Source organism: Physeter macrocephalus, chromosome 2, assembly GCF_002837175.3.
Source record: "Physeter macrocephalus isolate SW-GA chromosome 2, ASM283717v5, whole genome shotgun sequence".
Lineage (NCBI taxonomy): Eukaryota > Metazoa > Chordata > Mammalia > Artiodactyla > Physeteridae > Physeter > Physeter macrocephalus.
The window spans coordinates 79925794-79951864 of record NC_041215.1 but is presented as its reverse complement, the minus strand read 5'-3'; the positions used below and the strand labels follow the sequence as shown (position 1 = coordinate 79951864).

Below are 26071 nucleotides of genomic sequence, written 5' to 3'. Positions count from 1 at the left end.
CCCGGTTCCCCTGCATCGGCAGGCGGACGCGCAACCACTGCGCCACCAGGGAAGCCCGTTTATTGTGTATTTCTAAAAGGCAAATAACTGGAAGCAACATAAATGTCTGCTAATAGGGGATTTGGTTGGATTATGATTCATCGTACAGTGAAAGACTACATAGCTATTAAAAAGAATGAAGTAGATTTATATTTAGGGAAATGGAAAGATAAACCTATGTATCTACAGTAGGTAGGATTCTAGGATGGCCCCAAGATTTCTACTCCCGGGTACACACATATTTTCTCCAAGTTGTTCAATCAAGCACTAATATAGATGCTGCTGTAAAGGGATTTTGTAGATGTACTTAAGGCCCTAAATTAGTTGAGTCTAAGATAGGGAGATTGTGCTCAATAGACCTAATGTAATCAGCTGAGCTTTTAAAAAGGATTGAGCTTTTCCTGGTAAAGGACACTGAAAGTGTGAGAGAGATTCAATGTGAGGGAATTCTCCATTGCTGGCTTTGAAGATGGAGGAAGCTAGAATGCAGGTGGTCTCTAGGAGCTGAGAGCAGCCACTCGGTGACAGCCAGTAAGTAAATGGGTACCCTAGTCCTATTACCATAAGGAACTTAATTCTGCTAATAATGATTTGAATGAGCTTGGAGGTGGATTTTCCCCAAAGCCTGCAGAGAAGTACTCAGCCCTGGCTGAAACCTTGATTTCAGCCTGTGATGCCTCGAACAGAGAACCCAGTCATGCCATGTCCAGACTTCTAACCTACAGAACCATGAAATAATAAATGGATGTTGTTTTAAGCTGCTAAATTTATGGAAGTTTGTTATATAGCAACAGAAAAACAATGCAATAGATTATTTAGTGGGAAAAGAAAGGCAAATTACAGAAGAAAATGTGTAGTATGGCCCCATTTATTTGGCTTTTCATAAATATGTGTTGATTTTTTTAAAAAAAATTAAGGCTATATAGGAAAAAATATGGAGAAGAATATATATCCTACTATTACAGTGGTTATCTCTGGAGAATGGGATTGCAGGAGTCTTTAGCCTTCTATACCTATGCTTATGGAATACCTGAATTATTTATAATGAGAATATATTTTTAATATGGAAAAAATGATTAAATTTGCTATCTTGGACTAAGGTTTAAATTCATCACATTCAATTCTTACTGTCTTAAGTTTTTTTGGAATAAGGTATGGTACTAAGTACACCCTGATTCTCTGCAGCATCCCTTGACCTAGCCTGGTGCTCTTGTCCCACATAACATTCTATGTTCTCCCTGCCTTAAGTCAGAAGAGAGAAGCCAAATCACTTGTCAGCATAGAGCCTTTAATGAGATATACCTGAACCCCAATAAGTCTGTTCAAAGATCAATAAGTTTTCTTCTTTTGCTATTTGGCACCAAGGAATCTGGATGCTAGTCAATTCAGGTCATTCGCACCAGCAGAAGCTCAGAGGTGGAACAAACACAAGAAGTAGGGTCAAGAGACAGTATGCATAATAGTTAGCGTCAGGGCGTTGCTGTCAAAATAATCTGGATTCTGATGTTCACAAGTTGAGTGATCTTGGGCAGGTTGCCTAAGTTCTTTAAGTCACAGTTTTCTCATCTGTAAAATGGCGACAAATACCTATTCAGTTAATTTGCCTTGAGAATTAAATGAGATACTATATGTAAAAGGACCTAGCTTGGGCTTCCCTGGTGGCGCAGTGGTTGAGAGTCCGCCTGCCAATGCAGGGGACACGGGTTCGTGCCCCAGTCCGGGAGGATCCCGCATGCCACGGAGCGGCTAGGCCCGTGGGCCATGGCCGCTGGGCCTGCGTGTCCAGAGCCTGTGCTCTGCAGCTGGAGAGGCCACAGCAGTGAGAGCCCCACGTACCGCAAAAAAAAAAAAAAAAAGGACCTAGCTTAATGCTATGTCCTTCATTCATCCAGTGGTCATGAGTACTAGAAATGTGCCAGGTGTTGGGAGTACTATGGTGAACCAGTTGCCTTCACATGCCCCTCCCCCCAAAGGGGACTACTGTCTTGGGGGAGGGGTGAGGAGACAGACATTTAAAAAGTAATTGCAATAAACAAATAATTGTTATAAGAGGGGAAGTTCTAAAACACCACAGGCCTAGTTTAGAGGTTAGGGTGAGTCCCAAAATGGTAGCTCTGAAATGGTAAGCACATATATGTCATTAATAATATTGGGTTCTGGTAAATTTGTCTTAATTTTGCCAGTCTCAATGTCCTTTTTCTCCCTCCCTTTTCCTTCTTTGCCAAGATCATTATAATATTTCTAGCCTAACTTTGCCTTCAAGCAGCATTCAAGAAGTCATTTTTTTCGTCATTCATTTCAAAGTGCCCCTGACTGCAGAGGTTTAGCATAATACCTTTGCCTGGTGCCTGGTACTAACTTCATTCTTTTTTTTCTTTTTTAAAAAATTTATTTATTTTTATTTTTGGCTGTATTGGGTCTTCATTGTTGCACACGGGCTTTTTCTACTTGTGGCAAGTGGGGGCTACTCTTCATTGCGGTGGCGGCATGTGGGATCTTCCCGGACCAGGGCTCGAACCCGTGTCCCCTGAATTGGCAGGCGGATTCTTAACCATTGTGCCACCAGGGAAGTCCCCAAACTTCATTCTTCATTTCGTATTTTTTTTTTTTTTTTTTTTTTTTTTTTTTTTTTTTTTTTTTTTCCCCTCTCCGGCCAAGCTTTGTGGCTTGTGGGATCTTAGTTCCACGACCAGGGATGGAACCCCAGCCCTCGGCAGTGAAAGCACAGAGTCCTAACCACTGGACCACCAGGGAATTCCCTCAGTATCTTAATTTTAAGGTATAATTTAACATCACACAAGGGAAGAAGGTATCTGTTGTCGAATTTTAGGTTTTGATCTTTTTAAGAGGAAAATTTAAAATTTTCAACTTGAAATTATTTGAAACTTACAACTAAGTTGTGAAAATAGTAAAAAATGTTTCCACGTGCCCTTCACTCAGCTTTCCTAAATGTTAACATCTAACATAACCATAGCACACTAACGGAAACTAGAAAATTGCCACTGATAAAACACTATTCAGGTTTTGACCTTACTGAGAGAAATGCTGTCTGAGGAGAGAGAGCCAGGGCACTCTGGACAACTGATCACTGACTTTATGGGTGACTTAAAACAGTAGACAATTCAGAATACCATTAATTTTTGGCTTCCAATGATGAAATAACGGGAATGGACATATATTTTATCTTCCTAATTTTCTTTTTTGTGTACGAATGCAAAATTTATATGGATTCTTGAAAGACACACACTCAAGAGAGTTCTTATCTCAACCAATATTTAATCAATTCCTTAAAAGTTGCCAGGAGCTCTACTGGGCTTTGGGGAATTAAAGATAAGTAAAAATTCCTGTTCCACTTGAGTGCTGCTACTCTGCTCATCTTTAGAGGGATTATCACATTTAATCCTTACAACAATCCTAAGAGGTAAGAGCTATTGTTATCCCTATTTGACTGAAGCAAAAATTGAGGCTTAGAGGGCTGATAGGAGCCAGCTCCTGGATTTAACTTCCATGATACACAGTGGTAAGTGCTACTGACTTTTTTTTTCAAGTCTGGAATAATGTACTGATATATGAAATCAATGGTCTTCATTTTATATAAAACATAGCAAGCATATGCATATCACTACAGAAATGGTTGAAAAAGAAAAGCTTCGAATGATGAAATACATAATGAACCTTTAAAAGATGGGTACGCTTAGGGACAAATTTTGTCACTGGGAAGTTTATCCATGTTACCAACCTCTTTCCCAGAAGAATTATTGTATCTGTTAAGAGCATGTCAAGGTACAAGTGTGCACATGGGAACTGGCATAGGAGCAGACAGCCTAGTCAAGGATGAACCACCTTTTCAGCCTAGGACATCAATTCTGAAGTGCCTATGTTCCCACCTTTTCTGCTTTTATTTAAGGGGATACCCAGCCTTGATGTTTTAACAATATGATTAAATGGTTATTATATCGACCGTAACTTGTTCTTTTCAAATGCACACGTTCTAACATCTGTGTCGTCTTAGTGAGTATTAACTTTTCTTTGGAGCCTGGAGACAGCGGCTTTCAGAGCCGGTCAGTAACAGCTCCGGCAACAGAGTAGAGCCTCGGCTTTCTCCAAATGTTTGCTGTTGATGCCACCGTATTTGAGGATGTGGGTGGCTGATGACAAATCCATCCTCACTAGGAGCAAAACCATTCAATCCCAGCCGATTCTTGGTGCTGGTGGTAGGGGGAGGGGGAGGGGCGGCCATCTTTACACGAGAGGAGTAGCAGTGCTGTCCCCACGCAGCGTTCAGGAAGACAGATGTGGATAGACCCTGGGCCTCTGTGGGCGCCACTCCATTTTAAAATTCATTTTTAAGATGAATTTCTATTTAAGATGTCTCAAAGCAGGCCCCTTCTTTTGAGAACAGAGGAGAAGGCGATGAGAAAAGGCTTTCCCTCGGGGTTGGGGGGTAAACCCCGGCAGCGGGAAGCTGGAGAGCTTGCAGTCCTTGGGGGAAAGGGCCCTCGGCTGGACACCCCTTCCAGTTCCCGCTCCTCTGCAAACACAGGGGAGGGAGACGGAGCGACACACGAGCCCCAGACTCCTAACCGCCCCACTACTGCCACGCTCCTTCAGGGTCCCGAGGCCGCGAGGCGCAGAACCTCGGCACCAGGCAGCGCGGGCGCGGCACGCAGACAGGAGGGCGAAGGGCCGACGGCTGCCTCGCCGCGCGTCCACATGTGGCAGGGCCGCAGGGGGGTGGGGACCGGGAGCCGAGGGGGAGGGTTTACATCCCAGCGAAGTTCCCGGATGGTCGCAGCCTCCCGGCGCTGAGCACTTTTCCTGCCCGGCTGCTCAGCCCTACGGACTGGGGAGAAGTTTCCCAGAAAAAAATGCCCGGCGCGCCGCGAGGCCCTGGAGCCCCACGGAGCCGCTGCACGGTAAGGGACGCGCCGCCGCCGCCACCGAGGGCGCGACCGGATTCCGGGGACTCAGGGCAACGCCCGTGGAGACCCTCGCAGCCGCCGGGGACCCCGGGGAGGGGCTGGGCGGCGCGGCGCGGCTCGGCGCCGGGTGGGCGCGGGCGGGGGCCGCGGGGACGTCGGGGCTGCGTCCGCTGCGGGCGGGGGCGCGGGCGCGGGCGCGCGGTCTCCTGGGGGGCTCGACTCGGGCCCGAAGGCTCGCGCGTTCTGCCGGCGGGCGGGGGAAGAAGGGGCCGCGGACCGATGGGCTCCGGACGCGGGCGCCTCTGGGGCTGTGCGCGCTGCTTGGCTCCGCCGAGCCTGGGGCCGCCCGGGGGGCTCGGCCCCGCTCGCGCTGTGGGTACCCGTGGTAGGGGCTTCGCGGGGATGCGCTGGGGCGCGTCTTCCCCCTTGCTCCCCATCCCCAGCGCCGGCGGATGGGGACTTTCGGGCATCTCCGGGGCCAGTTCCTGCTTTGGAGCCGCTTCGCTTTCTTCGCTGGGGAATCTCTTACCCATCCCGCAACTCGGCTTCCCAAACTCGCCTCCCGCCGGGTGCCCCAGGCTGCTGCTCGCGCAGTGGGCGGTGTAGACGCGCGCGTTCGATGTGTGCAGTGACCTTAGAGGAGTTATAGTCCCCGTCAGCGCTTTTCTCCCGGGGCCTCTCCCGAACTTTCCGGACAGCTTCACTTCAGTCTCATTCCCTCTACATTTTCTTTTTTAAAAAGAACAGTTAAGGGAAGTTGCAAGGGTAAGAGAAACCAGCTGACCCAGTCAGAGGGACCCAAATCTTCAACTCGTGGTTAGACTTTGAACTCTTTGAGATGAACAAAGGGTGCGTCTGCGAGGGGCCCAGCCTGGCCAGGTCCTCTGGTCCTGCTCAATCTCGGAGGAAAACATATTCCTTTTTGGGTCACGGGCTCCTGACTTTATCTCAGTTGTCTGGGAAGCCTCTCAGGTTGTCAGCAGTGACTGGATGGACTTGGGTACCTTTTCCTGAAAATTGCGTGTCACTGTTGTCCCCTGCATGGTCACTGGACCCCACCCCCAATCGCTGGCCGTGGGTAGACCCAGGCTTTAGGCGGTGCAGCCGTGGAGCCCCTGGACAGAGTCCCGCCCTAGGTGGGTTTTCTTTTGCCAGTTTCCCAAGGCAATTCCAAAACAATACTGCAGCTTCATTTTGAGTCATTGGCATATTTTTTCCTCCTCAAAAAAATGCCTTTTTCTCTAGCGGGTAAAATAACTTTGAAGAATTTTCCTTTTCAGTTTGTATAAAATACCTTTTGACTTACGGAGGTGAGAGATCCTGCATAAGCCATCATTATTTGCATCTTAATCCCTCTTTACGGTGCTTACAACTCTGCCTTCACTCTTGCTTTGTATCTTTACCTGCCTGACATCCCCACAAGGTTGAGTTTCTCAGGGACCAAATCCGCCGCCACCTGTAGGAGCCCATTACCTGTTGAGTGGAATTGTGCAGACTAGACTCTGCAGATGTCATTAAAACATTTTACTATCATTTTCTTCCTTGGGACCTACCCAACCTCTGCCATAATTTTGGCTCCCTGAGCAGCACATAGACTCTTAGGTTTGTGTGATGTAGAACAGAGGTTTGTAAGCAAGGTAAAGTCAGATTCTGGTACATTTAGAGACAATGAGATTACTTCCAGGTGGAGAGATTCATGCCTTCTTTCATTTGTTCATTTCAGCAATTAAGTGTCTACTGTGTGTTCAACCACTTCCTGGCCCCTTAGGCATATCATGCATGTTGTGTACCTTGAGCCTCACTTATCTCATCCAAGAAATGGGGTTGATAACCGTTGCTCTTCCTCCATCTCATCCTGTGAGGATCAGGTGGACTAATGGCGTGTGAAACAGCAAAAAGCAGCACAGCACAAGGCATTGGAGGGCCACACAGACACAAGAGCAATAAAGGGCTAAAGTGGTGGGACAGGGGCAGTGAGGAGAAGGTGGGATGTCTTTACTTTTTAAACACACTGTCTTAGTTGGTCTGGCCAAGGATGAGCCCGCTTTTGTGGGAAGTATTTGTTACTGGGTCTGTGTCACTGTCTTAGATATTTCAGGGTGTTCCTCACTACGGTTGTAATTTTAGGAACATACGTGGTTTTTACAGTGCACATCAGGAGAACAGAATTAAAGAAAAGTGCCTTTTGTTGTTGCTGTAACCCCTTCAGTTTTAAGCATCTGTTATTTGGGATTGTGTCTCCCAGAGCCGTCATCTTCCGGAAGCCTGCCCACCTGTGAGGTCTACCAAATTCCTAATGATTTTCATACAGAGGTTTCTCTGCCACTGTGACGCAGCAACCCACAATTATGTTGCAGTGCTGGACGGTTTGGTAGGCCTTATGAATAGCCAGGACCCACGTATGTGAATCGGCTCACAGTTGAAATCAAGCAACATGCTCATTTGGCATTGAGGGTTCCTTTTAGGGGTCACTGTTGTGCCCTGTGCCAGGGTAGAAGGGGAGACCTAGCTCAGCAGGAGATGGGGTTTGGTCCCTGAATGCTTACCTTCTGGTAGAGACGAGACATGGTTTTGAACAGCAGGAATGCAGGGTAGAATGTGGTAAATAAGATGAAAAAAAGGTACAGAGCAAATGCAGGGAATTTAGAGGAGAGTGAAATTACTTCCAGCTGGAGCGAGTCAGTCTTCCCTCATTTGTCTGTCTAACAAGTATTTACTAAGTGTCTTCCATGTGCCGGGCATGGGAAGATTCATAGGCACATGTACATTGTGTTCCATCTTCCCTGCTTCTATTGAGGAACAGTTCAGTTTCCTTCTCCTTGGGAGAAATGAATACTTCCTTACGGGCCTCATTGCCCAGCCCAACATTTATCAATTGTTCTCACCTTGCAGGGATTACAGTCAGGTTAAAATAATTAACTGTTTCTTTTATACTTTGAAGTAATAAAAACTCTGAGGCTCACCATATTCCCCAGAATACCTTCAGTTAGTTGAGTAATGCTATCTACCTAACACGCTTTAACCAGTATTGAAGTATGCTGGTTCTTAGTCATGGGTGTGACTTAAAAAGATTTGATTCTATAAGGCTGAGGGGAGGCCCAGGAATCTATTTTTGAAACCACCCCCCAGGTGGTACTGACGTACTACCACCTGCAGAGTCCCTAAATATAAAACCGTGAGCCAGGAGGTCAGGCAGATCTTCCATTCCCAGCTCTGTCTTCCACATGTTCTGCGACTTCTGTTTCTTTATCTTTAAAATCAGAGTGCTGTAACCACCTGTACCTACGGGGTTGTTCTGAGGGCGGATAAAGTCATGGATGTGAATCACTTGGCACATTATCCAGGACAGTGCTGCTGCTAGGTATTTGTGGGCCATTATTGTTATTATTTTTCTTCAGCTAAGACAGCAAAAGAGATGATTTATTGTACACGTTACATTCAGCCACAGCTGAGAACAGAACTAGTCCAGAATGTCACAAGTCCAGGGCAAAGGACTGAAAGGGACCGTTTTGATACCAGCAAGATGGGTCTCTCAGAGGTGGTCGAGGCCATCAGAATGGCCATAAATGTTCCAGATCCGCTGAGACAAGTTCTAGACAGTTGGCATGCAGTCTGACGACTTGTACCAGCGTGCCTGGCCTCTGGCTTCCCTTGTCTCTGCTCCCGTGTCTTCCATGGGTGTACGAGTTTACTCGGACCTCTTTACTTGGACCGTCTTTCTTCTTTTGCGCTTCAGCCTGCGCCTTTGCTTTTTCCTCCACCACCACCTCCTCTGCTTCTCCCCAAACTGTCCTTCCTCTCCCAACAGCTCTTGGGCACCCTTGAGAACCCAGTGATCCAGAACGATGGCAGCCTTCCCTTGCCATGTCTACTCCCACAATCTCCAGTTCTTGCAGCCGCAGCTCACTGGCAGGGACTGCTCACCTTCGCTCTCAATGGCGCGGAGGTTTCTCGGAGGATGGCGCCAAGGCTGAGACTGTGGGTCGTTGTTATTATCCATGTTAATTTGCACAAAACACTGTGTAGGTATTCTTCTTTCCATATGGAAATAAAAAAAGAGCCTAAACATAGGAACTGCTTTGTATATAAATTAACACATAATAATCCCTCAGCTGTCTGTAGTTTATTGAGCATTTCACGCTGATCACCTCATGTATTCTCTTAACAGCTGAGGAGGAGGGATGTCACAGAGGAGAACATCAGTATGGGGGGTGAGGGGAGGGCTACCAGCCTGTGTTATCTGCTTAGCCAGTCAAGCTACTCTGTTGAGACGACCAGGGCAGATAAAGGGCCAGGGGAAGAAAGATGTGCTACTTTCCTGTCCCTTTGGCACCAGGAAGTGCTGGGGTAACATGTTGTGGTAGTCACACAGTGGCCCTCATCTGTGTGGGGTGACCAGGGGGGCTGCCTGTCCCAGGCCAATCTGCTTTGGTCACAGGTATAGCACCCATGCCCACCGGATGGGAGCAGCACTGCTCTCGTGTTCTCTGGCGGCCAGGAGTCAAGAAACGTTGACCGATTCCTGGGGAGCCTGCTCAGCATTGCAGGCTTCAGGTCAGGCATCCATACTTGGTGAGAAGTCAAAAATAATTGACTTTGCTAATACTCAATACAAGAAGAACGTAGCTAAAATAAACAGGCAAAACAATCACCTACAATTTTTATTAGTTTAGAAGCTTCAGAAACATGGTTCATATTGTAAAACCATGTTGCTGTGATGTTATACAAGTAGTCATCCCTTGGTATCCGAGGGGCATTGGCCCAGGACCCCCTGTGGATACCAAAATCTGCAGATGTGGAGGGCTGACTATAACATTTTAGCATTGCCTACTAGGGATATATTGTTTCTCTTCTAATAAGCCATCTTTCCATTGTAACTCAATATCTTCCTTTTAATTTCCTTTTATTGCTTAGTTATATTAATTTAAGTGAATCAAGGGCTTCCCTGGTGGCGCAGTGCTTGAGAGTCCACCTGCCGATGCAGGGGACACGGGTTCGTGCCCCGGTATGGGACGATCCCACGTGTCACGGAGCGGCTGGGCTCGTGAGCCATGGCCGCTGAGCCTGTGCATCCGGAGCCTGTGCTCCGCAACGGGAGAGGCCACAACAGTGAGAGGCCCGCGTACCGCAAAAAAAAAAAAAAAAAAAAAGATAAGTGAATCAAATTTTCAAAGCTTTCTGTGATCTGGCCCAAGCTTTACAAAATCTCTCCTTCCTTTCCTTCCTTCCTTCCTTCCTCCCTCCCTCCCTTTTCTCCCTCTTTCCTTTCCTTTCTTTCTTTAACATTACCACTTACTGTGTGTCATTTAATTGAATCATTTAATAGTCACACAGCCCCGTGAGGTAGGTTCCATACATGTATGTGGAGCCTGAGACTGAGAGAAGTTCGGTAACTTGCCCAAGGTCACACATCTAGTGACAGAACTAGTATTCAAGCCTGGGGCAGTCTGATTCCAAACTCTGCACTTTTAACCCTTAACTTCACCTTCTGCTATATTATACACCACTCTTCATGCTGTGGACTCCAGCCAAAGATTCTTTTCCATTCCCATCTGTATGCCTCTGCTTTGCTATTTCTTCTCTTGACACTGCCCTTCTCCTCACTTGTATGTTGAATCCTATAGATTCTTCATATTGGCCCTAAGTACTTGTTGAGAAGAAAAATAGCAGACTTTGTTAATACTCAATAAGAGAAGAATACAGCTAAAATAAACAGGAGACATAATCGCTTACAAATTTTGTTAGTTCAGTGGCTTCGATGAACATGGTTCACATTGTAAAAACGTGCTTCTTAAGAAAAGTCGAAATGCCGTCTTCTTCTGGAGCCGATTCCTCCCTCTTCTTAGTAAATTCTCATTGCTGTCTGTTTGGGCCTCACCTGTGGCTTGGAATCCACTCTGTTTTGTATTGGAGTCACTTGCATGTGTTTTTTTCTCCCTCATTAGATTGTAAACTCTTTGAAGGAAATAACTTAATTTTTTTTTTTTTTTACATTCTCTCAGAAGCAGTAGGTTCTTGTATAGTAGGTTCTCAATTAATGTTTGTTGAGTGGCAGTTTATTTCCACCACTCTGGTTGTAACGTTTGAGGTGAGTGAATTTTTTACGAAGGCAAAGTAGATTTTGATGTTGGCTTCTGAAGATGCTGGGAAACAAGTTTCATCCTAAGAGTGATTTCATCCTTCACCATGATTGATATGTATAATACATTACTTTTTATCACATACATAATTATCTTTAAATGCTGTTTATCTTTATTTCTTCCAAATTGAAAAATAACAATGATCCTAATAATAAAGGAATGGGATTTTGTGTTCTTGTGGGGAATGTGGAAATTATTATTGTAGAACCTAAGAAGTAACATTTCCTGATCTAATACCTGTATGTGGTTCACTTCCACATTAGTGAGTGTTCAGGCTCTCCCACCCACGGATTTCCCATCTTCTTCTTTTAGCTAAGTGGTGAGGTACAACTTGAGAAAGGAGTTTAAGCAAAATTGAAGGACACTAGCCTCTCCCCAGACTGCCACAGACTCCTTTGTATTTGGAGGATACATAGTCCTCTTAGGTAAGAGGTGTCTGCAGGAGGAAGGAAATGGTGAATAAAATGGAAAATTGAGGGCCAAATAGTTTCCTTGGCCAGAGGAGTCAATTATGATTTAAAATAAAAATTAATTTTACATATGTTCTATTTTTCTTACATAGGCAATACACATCTATATATGTTTATATATATATACACACATTTACATTATTTAAATATATTTTTTCTCTCATAGGCAATACTTGGTTACTTTAAATACTGAATATGTAATGTGTACACCTTACCTCATTGTAACAGCTAAACACAGTTTGATTACATTCCTCCTATTCTCCCTCCTCCACCCCACATGTTTGAGACTGGGTTATTTGCACTTTGCTTGCCTGATAGTTTTAGCATTTCTTGGATATATTGCTACTATGTTCTTAATAGTTGCATGGCATTCTGCTGTCGGGGTGGATATATTTTCCTGTTCAATGACCATCTTCTCATCTGTTAGCTCTTGCTAATGATGCCCAGACAACTAGAGTCCATTGAGTCAAGTCAGACAACCAACCAATTCAGTGACAGCATCAATATAATCATTTAGTTGGCTTACACAGACCAAATGGGCAGTTGGTTGAATTTCTTGCTTTTCAACCACTTGTGTGTCACCCAGCCCATTTCTGAAACTTCCCAAGCATTTTTCTATAGACGTAGACAGGAGATTAGGTCTGTTGACTGAAGAATTTAGGCCTGGGAGGGACCAAGAAAGAAATCTGGCCACATCTTTGATGCAATTTTGAAGTGTTGAACATTATCAAATATCAAATAATATTTGATATTATCAAATAATATTTCAGGAAACTCTGAGACTATTTTCTGCCCTAGGCAGGATAGATTTTGAAAGCAGAGAACCTTTAGACCTTGGAGAAGATCTTGAGAAAACATGTACCCTAGCTATTTTTTTTAAAAAATGTGAACAGTGAGATCAGTGTCTCATCACAATAGACTTGTGTTATGGGGATGGATATTTAAGTAGTGGAGACAGATCAGCCAGAGATAAAAGGAGAAGAAATGGGTATTCTTGAGCAGGCTCATGTAATGTAAGGAGCACAGGTATGTGCTGCGGGAGGGACTTTCAGGAAGGACCAGAGTGATGGATTGAGAGAAAAGGGTGGGGGCAGGGAGAATAGAACAAGAGGAAACCAGTTATCTTCCCCAGGCCCCAGAAGGCAGGCTGGGGGACACTAAAACAAGTTTTCAGATGGTACTGAAATTTCTAATTCAATTTTTGAGGGCCTAGAAAAAGGCAAAGTAGTTGAAGTCTTTTTAAAAATCTTTAAAAAGTAGTAATTTACTTTAGCAGTGCCTATTCTTATCTATTAGAGCTAGAATTTGATTGCTGCGCGTGGTTTAAAATTTAACCCAAAGCATCAGTTTAAATAATCCCAGATTTTGTGAGTAAAATTCCACATTATTCTTTTCCCTGGAGTTTTAGCACTGTTTAAAAAAAAAGCCTCACATGTTGTTTGAGACAAAATAAAAAATTAGATCATTGTTAAAATTAGGGATTACTTTACGTGGTACTTCACAAAGATGTTGGAGCTAGAACCTTATTAATTAAACATTGTAAACCTTCCCCCCCCTTAATCTTCTCCCTTTGATGAGGAACTGGCAGAAGAAAAAGAGAAAAAAATTCTCAGTTGGTTAAAGGACTGTGCATGGGGTATTATGGTATTACTTTAACCATAACATTCCTTTCTGTACAGAATTTTTGCATACATCATCTCTACTTTGCTGTGATGAAACATGTCCCTTTTGTCAACCACCAAGCCAGGTGCTCAGTCTTTGTAATTCAGTCTTTGCTTCCTTGTTTTTGCTGAAAATGTGACTCTTATCACTTAAAAAAAAATTAAATTATAGTTTTTACCTTGTTGAGATTACAAAAGTATTATGTGCTTGATGTAAATAAAACAAAAGAGAAAGACGTATACAAAGAAAAAGTTAATTTTTCTCCTATGTCTCTCAAATCTAACCACTCGAGGTAATCAATATTACCAGTTTGGGGTGTGTCCTTCTTTTCTCTTTGCTTATAAAACTATATACAAATATATATGCACTTATATAGCTTTTCTATTAAAAACAGAAACCTTATACACATTAGGCTACATGATTTTTTTTTTTTTTTTTTTTTTTTGCTGTACGCGGGCCTCTCACTGTTGTGGCCTCTCCCGTTGCGGAGCACAGGCTCTGGACGCACAGGCTTAGCGGCCATGGCTCACCGGCCTAGCCGCTCCATGGCATGTGGGATCTTCCTGGACTGGGGTACGAACCCGTGTCCCCTGCATCGGCAGGCGGACTCTCAACCACTGCGCCACCAGGGAAGCCCAGGCTACATGATTTTTAATTGCGGCATAATTGACACAAAACATTGTATAAGTTTAAGGTATACGACAAGTTGATTTGATACACTCATGTATTGTAATATATTACCACCATAGGTTGGCTAACCTCCAACATGTCACATAATTATCATTTCTTTTTAGTGATGAGAACAGTTAAGCTCTAGTCTCTTAGCAACTTTCAAGTGTTTAAAACAGTATTGTTAACTATAATCACAACACTGTACATTAGATCCCTAGAACTTATTCATCTTCTAACTGCAAGTTTGTACCCTTTGACCAACATCTTCCCAATTCTCCTACCTCCCCCCACCCTACCCCGGCCCTGGTAACCACCATTCTAATCTCTGTTTCTACAAGTTTGGCTTTTTTAGATTATACATTTAAGTGAGATCATACAGTATTTGTCTTTTTCTGACTTATTTCACTTAGCATAATACTTTCAAGATCCATCCATGTTGTCAGAAATGGAAGGATTTCCTTCTTTTTCTTGGCCAAATAATATTTGTGTGTGTGAAATATTTTCTGTATCCATTCATCCATTGATGAACACTTAGGTTGTTTCCTTATCTTGGCTATTGTAAATAAGGCTACCATAAACATGGGGGTGAAGATATCTTTTTTGATATCCACAAGATTTATTTTTTATTTATTTTATTTATTACTTTTGGCCGTGTTGGGTCTTCATTGCTGCACGTGGGCTTTCTGTAGTGTGGTGAGCGGGGGCTACTCTTCGTTGCGGTGCGTGGGCTTCTCATTGCAGTGGCTTCTCTTGTTGCGGAGCATGGGCTCTAGGCACGCAGGCTTCAGTAGTTGCAAGCGTGCGGGCTCAGTAGTTGTGGCACGTGGGCCCCAGAGTGCGTGGGCTTCAGTAGTTGCGGCTCATGGGCTCTAGGACGCATGGACTTCAGTAGATGTGGCATGCAGGCTCAGAGGTTGTGGCTCGTGGGCTGTAGAGCGCAGGCTCGGTACTTGTGGCTCACGGGCTTAATTGCTCCGCTGCATGTGGGATCTTCCCGGACCAGGGATTGAACCCATGTCCCCTACATTGGCAGGCGGATTTTTAACCACTGTGCCACCAGGGAAGTCCCAAGATTTTTTTTTTAACATAACAAAACATTATAGCCATTCTCTCCAAATTAAAAACTCATTTATATTATGGCTGATTGATATTCCGTAATTTAACCATTCATATTATTTCAAGTTTTGTGCTACTACAGTTCTCTGAATATCTGTGTGTTCAGAACATACTAGCATACAGAAGCTTTGATTTCTCTCACAGCCTCTAAAGTGGTATTACTTTCTAAGAGTTGTAGTAATTCATAGTCCTACTAAAACTATTTGAAAATATCTGTTTCCCCACATCCTTGCCAGTGTAATTCATTTTAGAAGTATAAACTTTCTAATCTCTTTTTCCTGTTTTGTTTCAAATGATTTCTTTAGGGAGCGCTTGTCAGTCTCTTTACCTTTTTTTAAAAAAATTCCATTCATTTGAATTATTCATGCCCTGTCTTTTCCTTAATTTTCTAATGTGCATATGGTTTGTCTTCTAGACCTGGAGAAGAGAAACTTGAGCCTAAACTCACTGAGCTTAATTGTTCTGTATCGAAAAGAAACAAAACACTTGATATCTACATATAACAAAGTAAATACAGACCTTTTGATTCCAATTTTCTCTTTCTGAAATATATTATGTAAGAAATTGTCTCAGGAAATATAAATGTCTTACCAGGAAAAATGGAAACTTACAAAACGCAACGATGGGAAATTTTAAAGGAGTTTTAAGCTTGCACAGCTAACTGGGTTTCCCTCTTGAATCTTAAAGTCTGAAGACAAACATTCTTTGAGAGCATTAGTTATAAGTTATGCTGAATTACATCAAGAGGAAAAAGTGAATCATAGCAGATAGGAATTTAAACCTGGAGTGTGGTTGAAAGCCCCTGCCCTTGTTGCTCCTGCTTGTTTTTCTGGGAGGTGAGACTAGATTCCACTGCTCCTGTCCTTGTAGTTGCTAAGTTCACTATAAAATTATTTGTATATAACTGCAGCAGTACATTGGTTAATCAGAAACAGCTGTACAACTGGATTCATTTATATGAACAGAATAACTAAATCATTCTGCAAAATTTCTTGTATTTGGGTAGGTCGGGCCAACATTGTGTAGCCCAGAATAATAACAGTGCTTTGTAACTAACCTGACACAGATGGCAAAAAGATTGTGTCTGGGCAGCAGTCGTTGGAACTGAAAATTAAGAAGCCCTGTGAGTCCTTGATATCTGCCATAATAAAATGTTGCTCTATTTTTAATGTGAGTGTTTTAAAGGTTAGGAAGCTTCATAAAGGGATGTCCTGTTTAAGAAAGAACACATCAGAGTTGGACCCTCTGAGAGCTGGATCTCCCGAATGAGCCTGAATTGTCCAGATCAGCGTCCCCGGAAAGATCAGTTTGTACATCCTGCCAAACTGTCGGGGCTGCGACAAGCCAAGGGCCTCCTGCTGGGAAAAGGCCACAGACTAGACGGCAAACTGACGTGTCTGCCTGGAGGGAGCCAGGCTAAAGCAGGGAGAAGCACAAGGTTCCAGGCGAGACTGAGGCTGAAGTCCTGGCATAATGGAGCCAGAGGAGTTCCTCAGAATGTGTGTTCTTGTGCAGAACCCTAAGGTCCACGGGAGCTGAGTGAATTCACAGAATGCAGCCTTATCTGTATGCCTCTCACAGTGAGTCTTAATGGAGACTTCAGTGCAGTAAGATGGGAGGTCTGATGAGAACAGGAAAATCTCTAGACCCTGAGTCTCCATGGGTGGCCCAGTCCTGCAGGACTGAACTCTCCACCACTCAAAAAAACAGGTCAGGGGGCTTCCCTGGTGGCGCAGTGGTTGAGAATCCGCCTGCCAATGCAGGGGACACGGGTTCGTGCCCCGGTCCGGGAGGATCCCATGTGCCGCGGAGCAGCTGGGCCCGTGAGCCATGGCCGCTGAGCCTGCGCGTCCGGAGCCTGTGCTCCGCAATGGGAGAGGCCACAACAGTGAGAGGCCCGCGTACCACAAAAAAAAAAAAACCAAAGCAGGTCATTCTCAAGGCCAGAAATCCACTGGCCCTCAGCTAGCCAGAGTCCTGAGTCTGGACTGGGTTCTGGGTACCTGGTTGGCCTTGGTAGGTAGCTGTTATTAGGTTTTAGTCAGAGAGTGGCAGTGAGGGAAAGTGGTGCCCAGGGGAAACTGGGCACAGACCGTAGTTTTGGCATTGGGATTTGCAAACACTCAGCTTCTGGGGGCCTCATATGCTGTTGCCTGAGGGCATATGTTCCCTCTTGCCCTGCCTTCACTTTCACTCTGCCCCTGGTTTTGGATGTCCATCAATCCTCAGAAATAGACTCTTGCAAGTCAAGTCACTTTCAGGTCAAGACCTGATATCAACCAGCTTATTTAGTTAATTCCTTTTGCACTGAATCCTCTGCTAAAGGAAGAGTAGTAAAGTGAAAAGTGCAGAAGAGCAGTAGACTAGGAGTTTACCATTGTTTTATAATCCCAGCTTTGTTGCCTAGTGGTCACATGACCTTGACAACAATAAAACACTGTGCAAAAATAGAGTAGGGGAATTTGTAAGAATGGGAAGAAGGCTGAGGCTAGGATGTCTGTGATGGGACAGAGCAGACATCTCCAGATAAGGCACTGTCTAAACAATGCAGTTGTTAACAGTTTAACTTATCAGTCAGAAATTTGATAAGTCTGAAATGTTACTTTACCTGTTTTTGACTACATATTTGGTAAATAAGGGAGAGAAATAGATGTTTATCGCATTCCTCATTTAGCTAAAGTAGTGTGGCTGTATTACGTGGAACTCATAGGGTTCTTCATTAATACTTGAATCTTATTGTATTCTTTAAAAAAGACCATTAGCTATTATCCCAAGATTTTCTTGTAATGTTATTTGTGGGAGTGAGATGTGAGCCAGGTGAGTCCAGGTATGCGTGGCAGATCTTGTTTTATTTACATCCAATGAAAATCACACTAGCTTGTGTGTACCTACACACATCCATTATACTCACTTTTATTCTGTATTAGTGCACACATGGTCCCAACCCTGAGTCCTCATCATCTACCACCCACGTATGCATGTGTACACACACACACACACACGTACACGTGTACACACATGTCATTGGCTTACCCCTTTTAAAGAACACCTCAGATAGAGCCAGGAAGTAGCAATTCTAAATGTCGCTGGGAAAGCACATGGATTGCTGAGTTTTGTACACATCTGCCTTTGCAGTGTCTTAGAAAGCAGAGGTCATTGCTCACTAATGTGCCCTTTGTACAGTCTCAGACCAAACATCATATGCAGGTGACTGTGAGTGTGTGCTTTGGAGGATGTTCACTATGATGGCGGGGATTCCCGGGGGTGGAGAAAAATACCCACTTGGGGCTTTGCCTTGGGAGTTCTGCAGTGACCATTGATTGGTGGTTGTGACCATTGCTGGTTGAGTGTCTTGTTTGTGTTTCTTTTTTTTTTTTTTTCTTTTTTTTTTTTTGCGGTACGCGGGCCTCTCACTGCTGTGGCCTCTCCCGTTGCGGAGCACAGGCTCCGGACGCGCAGGCCCAGCGGCCATGGCTCACGGGCCCAGCGGCTCCGCGGCATGTGGGATCTTCCCGGACCGGGGCACGAACCCGGCTCCCCTGCATCGGCAGGCGGACGCGCAACCACTGCGCCACCAGGGAAGCCCTTGTTTGCGTTTCTTAATCCTGGTCTGAGGAACAACACATTGCTGTTTTGGCTCAGAGGCAGACCATCTTGGATGGCATCCAAGAAACTGCACACTGCTCTTGCTTCTTGAGATTGGTTCTAACATTACAGGGTCTCCAGTTGTGCATAGAAAGATCCTGGACCAACATACTGGTAAATGGTACCCCTGTGGGCTCTTTGCTTTACAGGGAGGTTAGACAAACTTGGCCGCCCAGGAAGCTGAACCTTAGGACTCGTGCCCGAGGGAGCCCAACCACCATTTGTAGATAAGGTTGTGACTAGGAGAAGGTGCTTTCTGAGTTCCAACCCAGGTGCCCATGGAAGGATGGAGGCCTAGTAGAAACCTCCCCTTTGTTCTCTTCAGCTCTGGCCCCAGCAACACAGAGGGAGGAAGGAAAAGGGAGGAAGTCCCTGGTGGTGGAGAGAGTACAGAGGTCAGCAGCGACAACAGGGAAAGAATCTGGTGGTCCTGAGCTACGGGGAGACGCCTCAGCAGTGGGAGTGAAGGGACTCGGATCCTAAGCGTCCTCTGCAGGGTAAGAAGCTTCCTGACCTAAGGAGGTTGCTGGGTGGGGGCCCTGGAAGTGCAGGGAAAAGTGGTGAGCTGCACTAAGCTGTGGCTACCCTTACTAAGAAGTCATTAGGAAACAGAAGCAAGAGGGTGCCTGCCTTCTCTTGCATACTCACAGAAGTCAGGAATGAATTATTCCTCTTCAGATTTCTAGTAATGATGTTTGGACAAGTAGTAATAATCATAGCATCTAATAACATAGATATTGCTTAGTATGTACCAGGTAATGTTCTAAGTGCTCTGAATTAACTCACTGAACCCATATAACAACCCTATGAGGCAGACACTATTATCTTCATTTTACAGATGAGGAATTTGAGGATATTCAGCTTGTCCCAAGTTCACAGGGCTAACTTGGCAGAGGTGAGATTCAGTCCAGTCCGTGTGGCTTCAGAGCCTGCTCTGAACCACAATGCCCACCTGCCCCTTCAGTAAGGGACATTCAGTTGTAAAGGACCTAGGTGGCCCCAGCTTTCTTCATGTAGATGGTTGACCATTGATCCATTGTTCTGGGGAAGTAACCTGGACTTCCTGTTTCTCTGCATACTTCTGGGTTAGTGTCACCAATGCATTGCAAAAAGGACAGCCAGAAAAAATAAAGACCAACAGCTGACCTGTCAGCAGAAGGGCCTGCTCTTTTCATGGTGTTTGGAGTACCACATTAGCTTTACTCTGAATCACCCACTTTAACACCTGACACCCATCACAGCCATACCTTCTAAATGACCCCTAAGACTTCAGCAGTCTCTAATGAGGAAGAGAATCTTCCTAGAGTGTCACAAATGCTGCCTAGTATCATTGACTAGTGACACGCCTGCGTGCCTAGAGCCCATGCTCCACCACAAGAGAAGCCACCGCAGTGAGAAGCCCGCGCACCACAACGAAGAGTAGCCCCCGCTCGCCACAACTAGAGAAAACCCGTGTGCAGCAAAGAAGACCCAACACAGCCAAAAAAAATTAAAAATAAATAAATTAATTAAAATTTAAAAAAAAAGAATAAATGAATGACATTCAACCTGTGGGGAAGGAGTATAATATTCAACTATAAAATGTAGAATCTTTCATAAAATCCCAGAATGTTGGACATGGGAAGCCAAGTGAAGATGAAGACCATTTTGCCTAACCTCTTGGTAGAAGGAGAACCCCAGAGAAGTTTTGTGACTTTCCCAAGGCCAATGGCTAGTTGGTAACAGGCCTGCTGAGTTCCAGTCCAGTTCTCTTTCCCCTGCCTGAGACTGTATAAAATATTCTGTAAGTGATTTTCTTATTCAATTACAGATGAAACATAGAATGGTCTATTTCTTTCCTGGGCAGGGCCAAGGTTAACACTGACTGAAAGATGTGAGGGATGCAGCTGGACACCTCCTTCAGGTACAGGACGCAGTAAGCCCAGGTGAGGAAAACGCAAGGCAGGGTTCCAGTGGCAACTGCTCCCAGGGCTTTTGCAGTACTGAGCCTCTGCCTTCTAGAAAGTCCCTGGTACCCTCTGCTCAAATCTCTTTTGGAGGTTAGGGAATCAAACAGACTCGTGCAGAGTTATAGCAGAGTTCAGTGAGGGATGTGAGGGAGAAGAGGAAATGGTCACTTCCTATCCATAAAGAAAAATGTTTCTCAAAACTCTGCTGCTGTCAGGCAGCCAGGCCTTAGCCAAGCTTTGACCATATTGGCCTTGGGGCCCGAGAGGCCTGCCCGCTACAGGGCTCTTACTCCACTGCTGGGATGGAGAACATCGAGCCCTTCCTGGAAGAGGCTCAGGCAGCCTGCGGAGGCCTGCCCAGGGGGCTCTGGGCAGCCCTGCCCCTGTCTGCAGTCAGAACCACAGGGCTCGACAGCCATTTCTGCAGACAGGGACAACTACAGGTCACCTTCATACCTGCAGAGCAATGACCCAGGGATCCCCACAGGCAAGAATGGAGAGGAAGTCACATAAAGACAGAAACCCAGGCCTGGAAGGGCATCCAGAGCTGTTTTCCCCACCTCTGGGCTGTACTGCCTCAAAATAAGCCCAAAGTGGGCTGGAAGGTGAAATTGTCAGGGCTGATTTCAGCCCTGGTCAGTGTGATCCCACCCTCAGCAAAAGCATCTGGGGGAAATCGAGGGTCATTCTCCACAGTGCCTGCAGAGACCTGGACCAGCAGTCCCTAAAGGTCCCCTCCCCAAGGGGCAGGGCTGCTTTACTCCTTCAGGCCCCGCTGGCTGCTTATCTGGCCATCTCTTCAAGCCCAGGGAAGGAAAGAATAGAAGAGTTCTCCAGAGAGCAGGAGGTAAAACAAAACCCACTCCATTCTCAAGCCTGGTCCGATGTGGGAAGGTTTTCAGGGAGGTGTGCTGCTCTGAGCACCAAGGGGCCTTTCCAACCTCAAATCCACAGGTCACTGCACTTGGTCAGAGGGTAACAGGATCTTTGTGTTTTTCTGATGTGACCCGGAACCCTTCTGTTATAGAATTAAGGAAGAAACCAGAGGCAGAGCTAGGATTCCAATTTAGAAGGTTGTGCTGCCCAGGTCTGCGGTCTCCGTGCCTTGGCTTGGTTAGAACGACAGTTTTGGTGATCTGTGCTGTGCGAGCAGCAGCCACCCCGTCCTGCCTCCCTGGTACATGCAGGCTGCTGCCTCATTGCTGTTCCTCCCCCTCCTTAAGCCTGGATGGTGTGCGGAGTGGGAAAGTGGCTCCTGGCCCTCCCTCTGCGTGGTCGCGGGGTACGGAGGGGACTGCTGTGGGCCAGCCCTGGTGGGTGCAGGTGGGGCCCACCTTCTCCTGATCTTACCATCCCAGCTCCAGTGTAAACTGATGAGCTCTCATGAAACCAGCAGTGGCCTGCTTGCCAGGAGGAACTAGAGGGCAGCGTGTGCTTTAACTGACCCTGTTCAGTAAGTCAGCCCAGGGAGTTCCTCCTTTCTCCCCCCATGAGGTACCTCAGAAGGGCCCAAGGCACGAGAGCTGCACGAATAAACTCGGTCCTAGTACGGAGGCCACAGGCAGGAACCTTGTACTGTGAAGATTCTGGGGTCTGGGAATTTAAGAGACTACACGTGGTTTAGAGTTTTAAAAAACAGCAAAAAGAAGTATGCTTAGAGTGCCTTATTCCTTGAATGTCAGATGTGACAGATCACAATGTCAGATGCCAGATGGCATCTGGGCATTATTTGAAAAGAAATCTCTCTGTGAACAGTGAGTACTCCATATAAAGAAGCATTATCTAAACTAGCGTTTCAAAACCTTTTTTGACCATGACCCACAGTAAGAAATGTATTCTTCTTTGAGATCCAGTATAGATAGATAGATAGATAATAGAAAAAAAGCTTTGTAAAATAATTCCCATCCTTACCATGTCCAGTACATTTTTATTATTTTTTTTAAAAAAGGAAGCAACAGGGCTTCCCTGGTGACGCAGTGGTTGAGAGTCCGCCTGCCGATGCAGGGGACGCGGGTTCGTGCCCCGGTCCGGGAAGATCTCACATGCCGCGGAGCGGCTGGGCCCGTGAGCCATGGCCGCTGAGCCTGTGCTTCCGGGCCACAGCAGTGAGAGGCCCGTGTACCGCAAAAAAAAAAAAAGAAAAAAAAAAAAAAAAAAAAGAAGCAACAGCTGGATGCAACCCATTAAATTGATTTGACAGCCAGAGAATAGGCAGCAATTTGCACTTTGAAAAATACTGATTTAAACAGAAATGTATCAGGCGTGTAGAAACCAATTCTCGTAGCTCTGGCAGATCTCTGCAGAAGGAGATCCAGTAACACAGGCTTTGTAGACCTTGAAGAGGTTTTCCTCGCGCTTCCAGTTGCTGGAAGTTGGTGAGATGGTGATGGAGATGGAGGACCAAGGAAGGGAGGAGACGAAGCTGAGTTGTTGTTTTGTTTTGTTTTGTTTTGTTTTTTGTGGTACGCAGGCCTCTCACTGTTGTGGCCTCTAAAGACTCCTAAATGGAGTCTTTGTTTCAAGTTCTGGACCAACCCAGCACTAACGGGGCATTAAGGCTCTGAAGTGATCAGGAGCCATGGAGACCCTGGTGTGGGTGCCACTGCAGGGTGGGAGGAGCTCCCTGGCGCCCTCTGAGCTGAGCTTCCTGTAAGGGTCCAGCCCCTAGGGCCAGCCTTCAGTATCTAGCTGGGCCTGCTGGTCCAGACCCCAACCTGCCATCCTGCTGCTACACTGAATTAGCTACAGGTCATTCTTTCAAGCAATTGTGGGGCGAAGGGTTGGGGGAGTGGGGAGTAGGCAGGGAAGCAGGGGTGTGAGGAGAGGAGAGGGAAAGACAACATGTGACCTGAGAAAAATACTTGAATAAGGATGGTTTCCGTCCAAATGAGGTTACCTCACTTGAAGAGCTTGGACTAAGGAGACACCCCTAAAAGTAGACAAATTTAACCTTAGGGTGACTGCTGTCCATTTTAGACATTCATTCAAGTTTTACATGGCCTGACCCCAGAGAGAATAGTTAGGGATGACCGGGAACTAGGACCCAGTCACAAAGAATAGGTAGCCCTTTGGCTCTGGAGCTTGAATACGGGCTTGGGACCTTGGATGCTTGGATGCGTGAGGGGCTTCACAGGATGGCAGGTACACCTAGCAAACTCCGTCTGTGTTTAATAATTTGCCTAGTTATTGACACCTATTTAAGATAAAAAACGTTCTTGGATAAAACCAAATCTAAATGCAAAAGAGCGTTCAAAATAAGAAAGGCAGTTCCGGCGCCCCAGGTTCTAGCTCCAGCTCTGTCCCTGTCTGTGTGACATTGGGCCTCAGAGTCCTCATGGGTAAATTGAGGGGGAGTGGGGATTTGGAGATGCTTCCCCAGATCTCCCTCAGCTCAAACACCCTGTGACTCTCTGCAGCCCGAGACACGTTTTCTGGCAGGAGAGAGGCTGCCAGAGCTTCCTTCTCAGGCAGCCGATGAGTACATTCTTTCCTGTGCCCACATATGGAAGCAATTTCTGGATTATCCAAGGCACTTGTGCCGCTGAGCTCAACCAAAACAGAGGAGCTCGGCAGTGGAAAGTGGAAAAAGAGAAAAAAAAACTGTGTGCGTTCTCTTACCTACATACACTTTCACATCTGGAATCCCGCATGCAGTTTGCCTATCCGTGCTATGTCAGGGGTGTGCCAGTGGGTTTGGGACATTCCACAGATAAAATCAATACTAAATGAGGGTTGAGCTCACTGCTTCTCCCCTGAAGCCGAAGGCCTCTGCCCTTATGGCTGGAGGCTGGGGAGGAGTGCAAATTCCAGAGTTTTGTTCCCACATTTATGGTAATCTTTCTTTCCGGTCTGTTAATAAGGACTATTAATGGCTGCATTCAAGGTTCTCTGTGAAGTTGAATTGGGAAACATTAGCCAAGTGCTTTGAAGGGGAAAATGTTTTATTAGTTCCTTCTCTGCCCAACCCTTTACTTACCTTCCTCTTCTGAACTCCTCAGGGGTTTTGGTAGTGGTTGAGTGGTAGCTCTTTCTCTTGTAAACCAGAGGCACGGGGCATTTGCTCCTGAATTTAGGTCAGGAGAGTGACTTTTTCTAGGGCACGACCTTATTCAAAAAGTCTCATCTGTTGTCCTGGTCACCATAAATGTTCCTAAGACCCTTATTTCCTCCTGTCTCTCACCCTTGACCTTATTAAGCCTGGGAAAGAAGGTTACTGAAAAGCACATGTTTATAGAGAAGTGCTTTTTGTTCCCCTTTCATTTTGTCTCTAACTTCTCTACTGCCTAATCCCCCACCAACATTAAAGTTTAAAAATTAATCTGTAAAGCAGTGATATTCTTCCTAGATATGAAATTCAAGTAATTAGAGCTCTATAAACGTTTACCAACGCTTGTTAAAACTGTTGCATCAATGTTCTCATAACGATCCAGGGTACCACCTCCAGATAACTTTCTGGAAAAAACTCTCAAAATCAAGACAGTAGGCTGATGAATGCTGAAAGACTCTTAGCGGGAACCACATTCTTTTTTGTTGTTCTTGCTGGGTCTCCAGCGTAGAGCCTTCTGGTCAAAGCAGCCCTCTTATTCCCTTCAGAGAGCATGTTTACGGCTCTGGTTTGCTTCATCTGGGATTGCTGCTCTGGAGGGCCAGAAACCAAACATGACGTGAAGATAGAAACACTTACGGGAACCTCACATGCCTGGCTGCCCTGTTTTAGGACGCTCAGATTAGCTCTGCTTGGCTGTGAATAGGGTGGTAATTCCACACATAGATTTTCCCCTGTGGGATTCTTGCTTGTTTTAAAGCAGCTAAACTTTGCCGCTCTACAGAACCATAATCAGGAATGTTTATTTTAAGCCCCATCTCTGCAGGACTCTGTGCTAGATTCTCCTCAGCACTATTCAGAAAACGTCAGCCGACCTGCCTCTTGTCTGCTAGGTGCTGAGGGCCTGAAACCACACTCCAGGAGAAGAGTTACTGAGTGCAGGCCTGTTCCTGCCACACACACGTGCAGTATTAACTCGGGGCCAGGTTAGGTACCTGTGCCAGCCAGAGTGATGCCACAACCTGCTCTGCTGAGAAGGTGAAGACAGTTCATCTGTCCGTTTCCTCCAGGGACTCCTTCCCCTTCCAGGGCAGCCTCTTGTCTCTAACGCAGCCACAGACACACCCACCCAGACCCCAGGCTCCCACTGACCAATACAGTTGAACCCACCTCTCCAGGTCAGTCACCCCCAAACCTCCTTACTCCTCTGCGGCCTGTTTTTTTTTTTTTTTTTTTTTTTTTTGCGGTACGCGGGCCTCTCACTGTTGTGGCCTCTCCCGTTACGGAACACAGGCTCCGGACACACAGGCTCAGCGGCCATGGCTCACCGGCCCCGCCGCACGTGGGATCCTCCCGGACCGGGGCACGAACCTGCGTCCCCTGCATCGGCAGGCGGACTCTCCACCACTGT

At 45.8% G+C, this 26071-nt stretch overlaps 1 protein-coding gene across 3 annotated transcripts in view; it reads left to right on the top strand.

Annotated features, from left to right (window-relative positions):
• Positions 1-4841: 4841 nt before the first annotated feature.
• WIPF1 (WAS/WASL interacting protein family member 1) overlaps positions 4842-26071 on the top strand; it is a 125843-nt gene continuing 104613 nt past the window's right edge. For all 3 annotated transcript variants that reach the window (XM_024122171.3, XM_024122169.3, XM_024122170.3), the window contains exon 1: positions 4842-4955. The gene's annotated coding sequence lies outside the window, so the exon portion shown is untranslated. The remainder of the gene's footprint in view (positions 4956-26071) is intronic.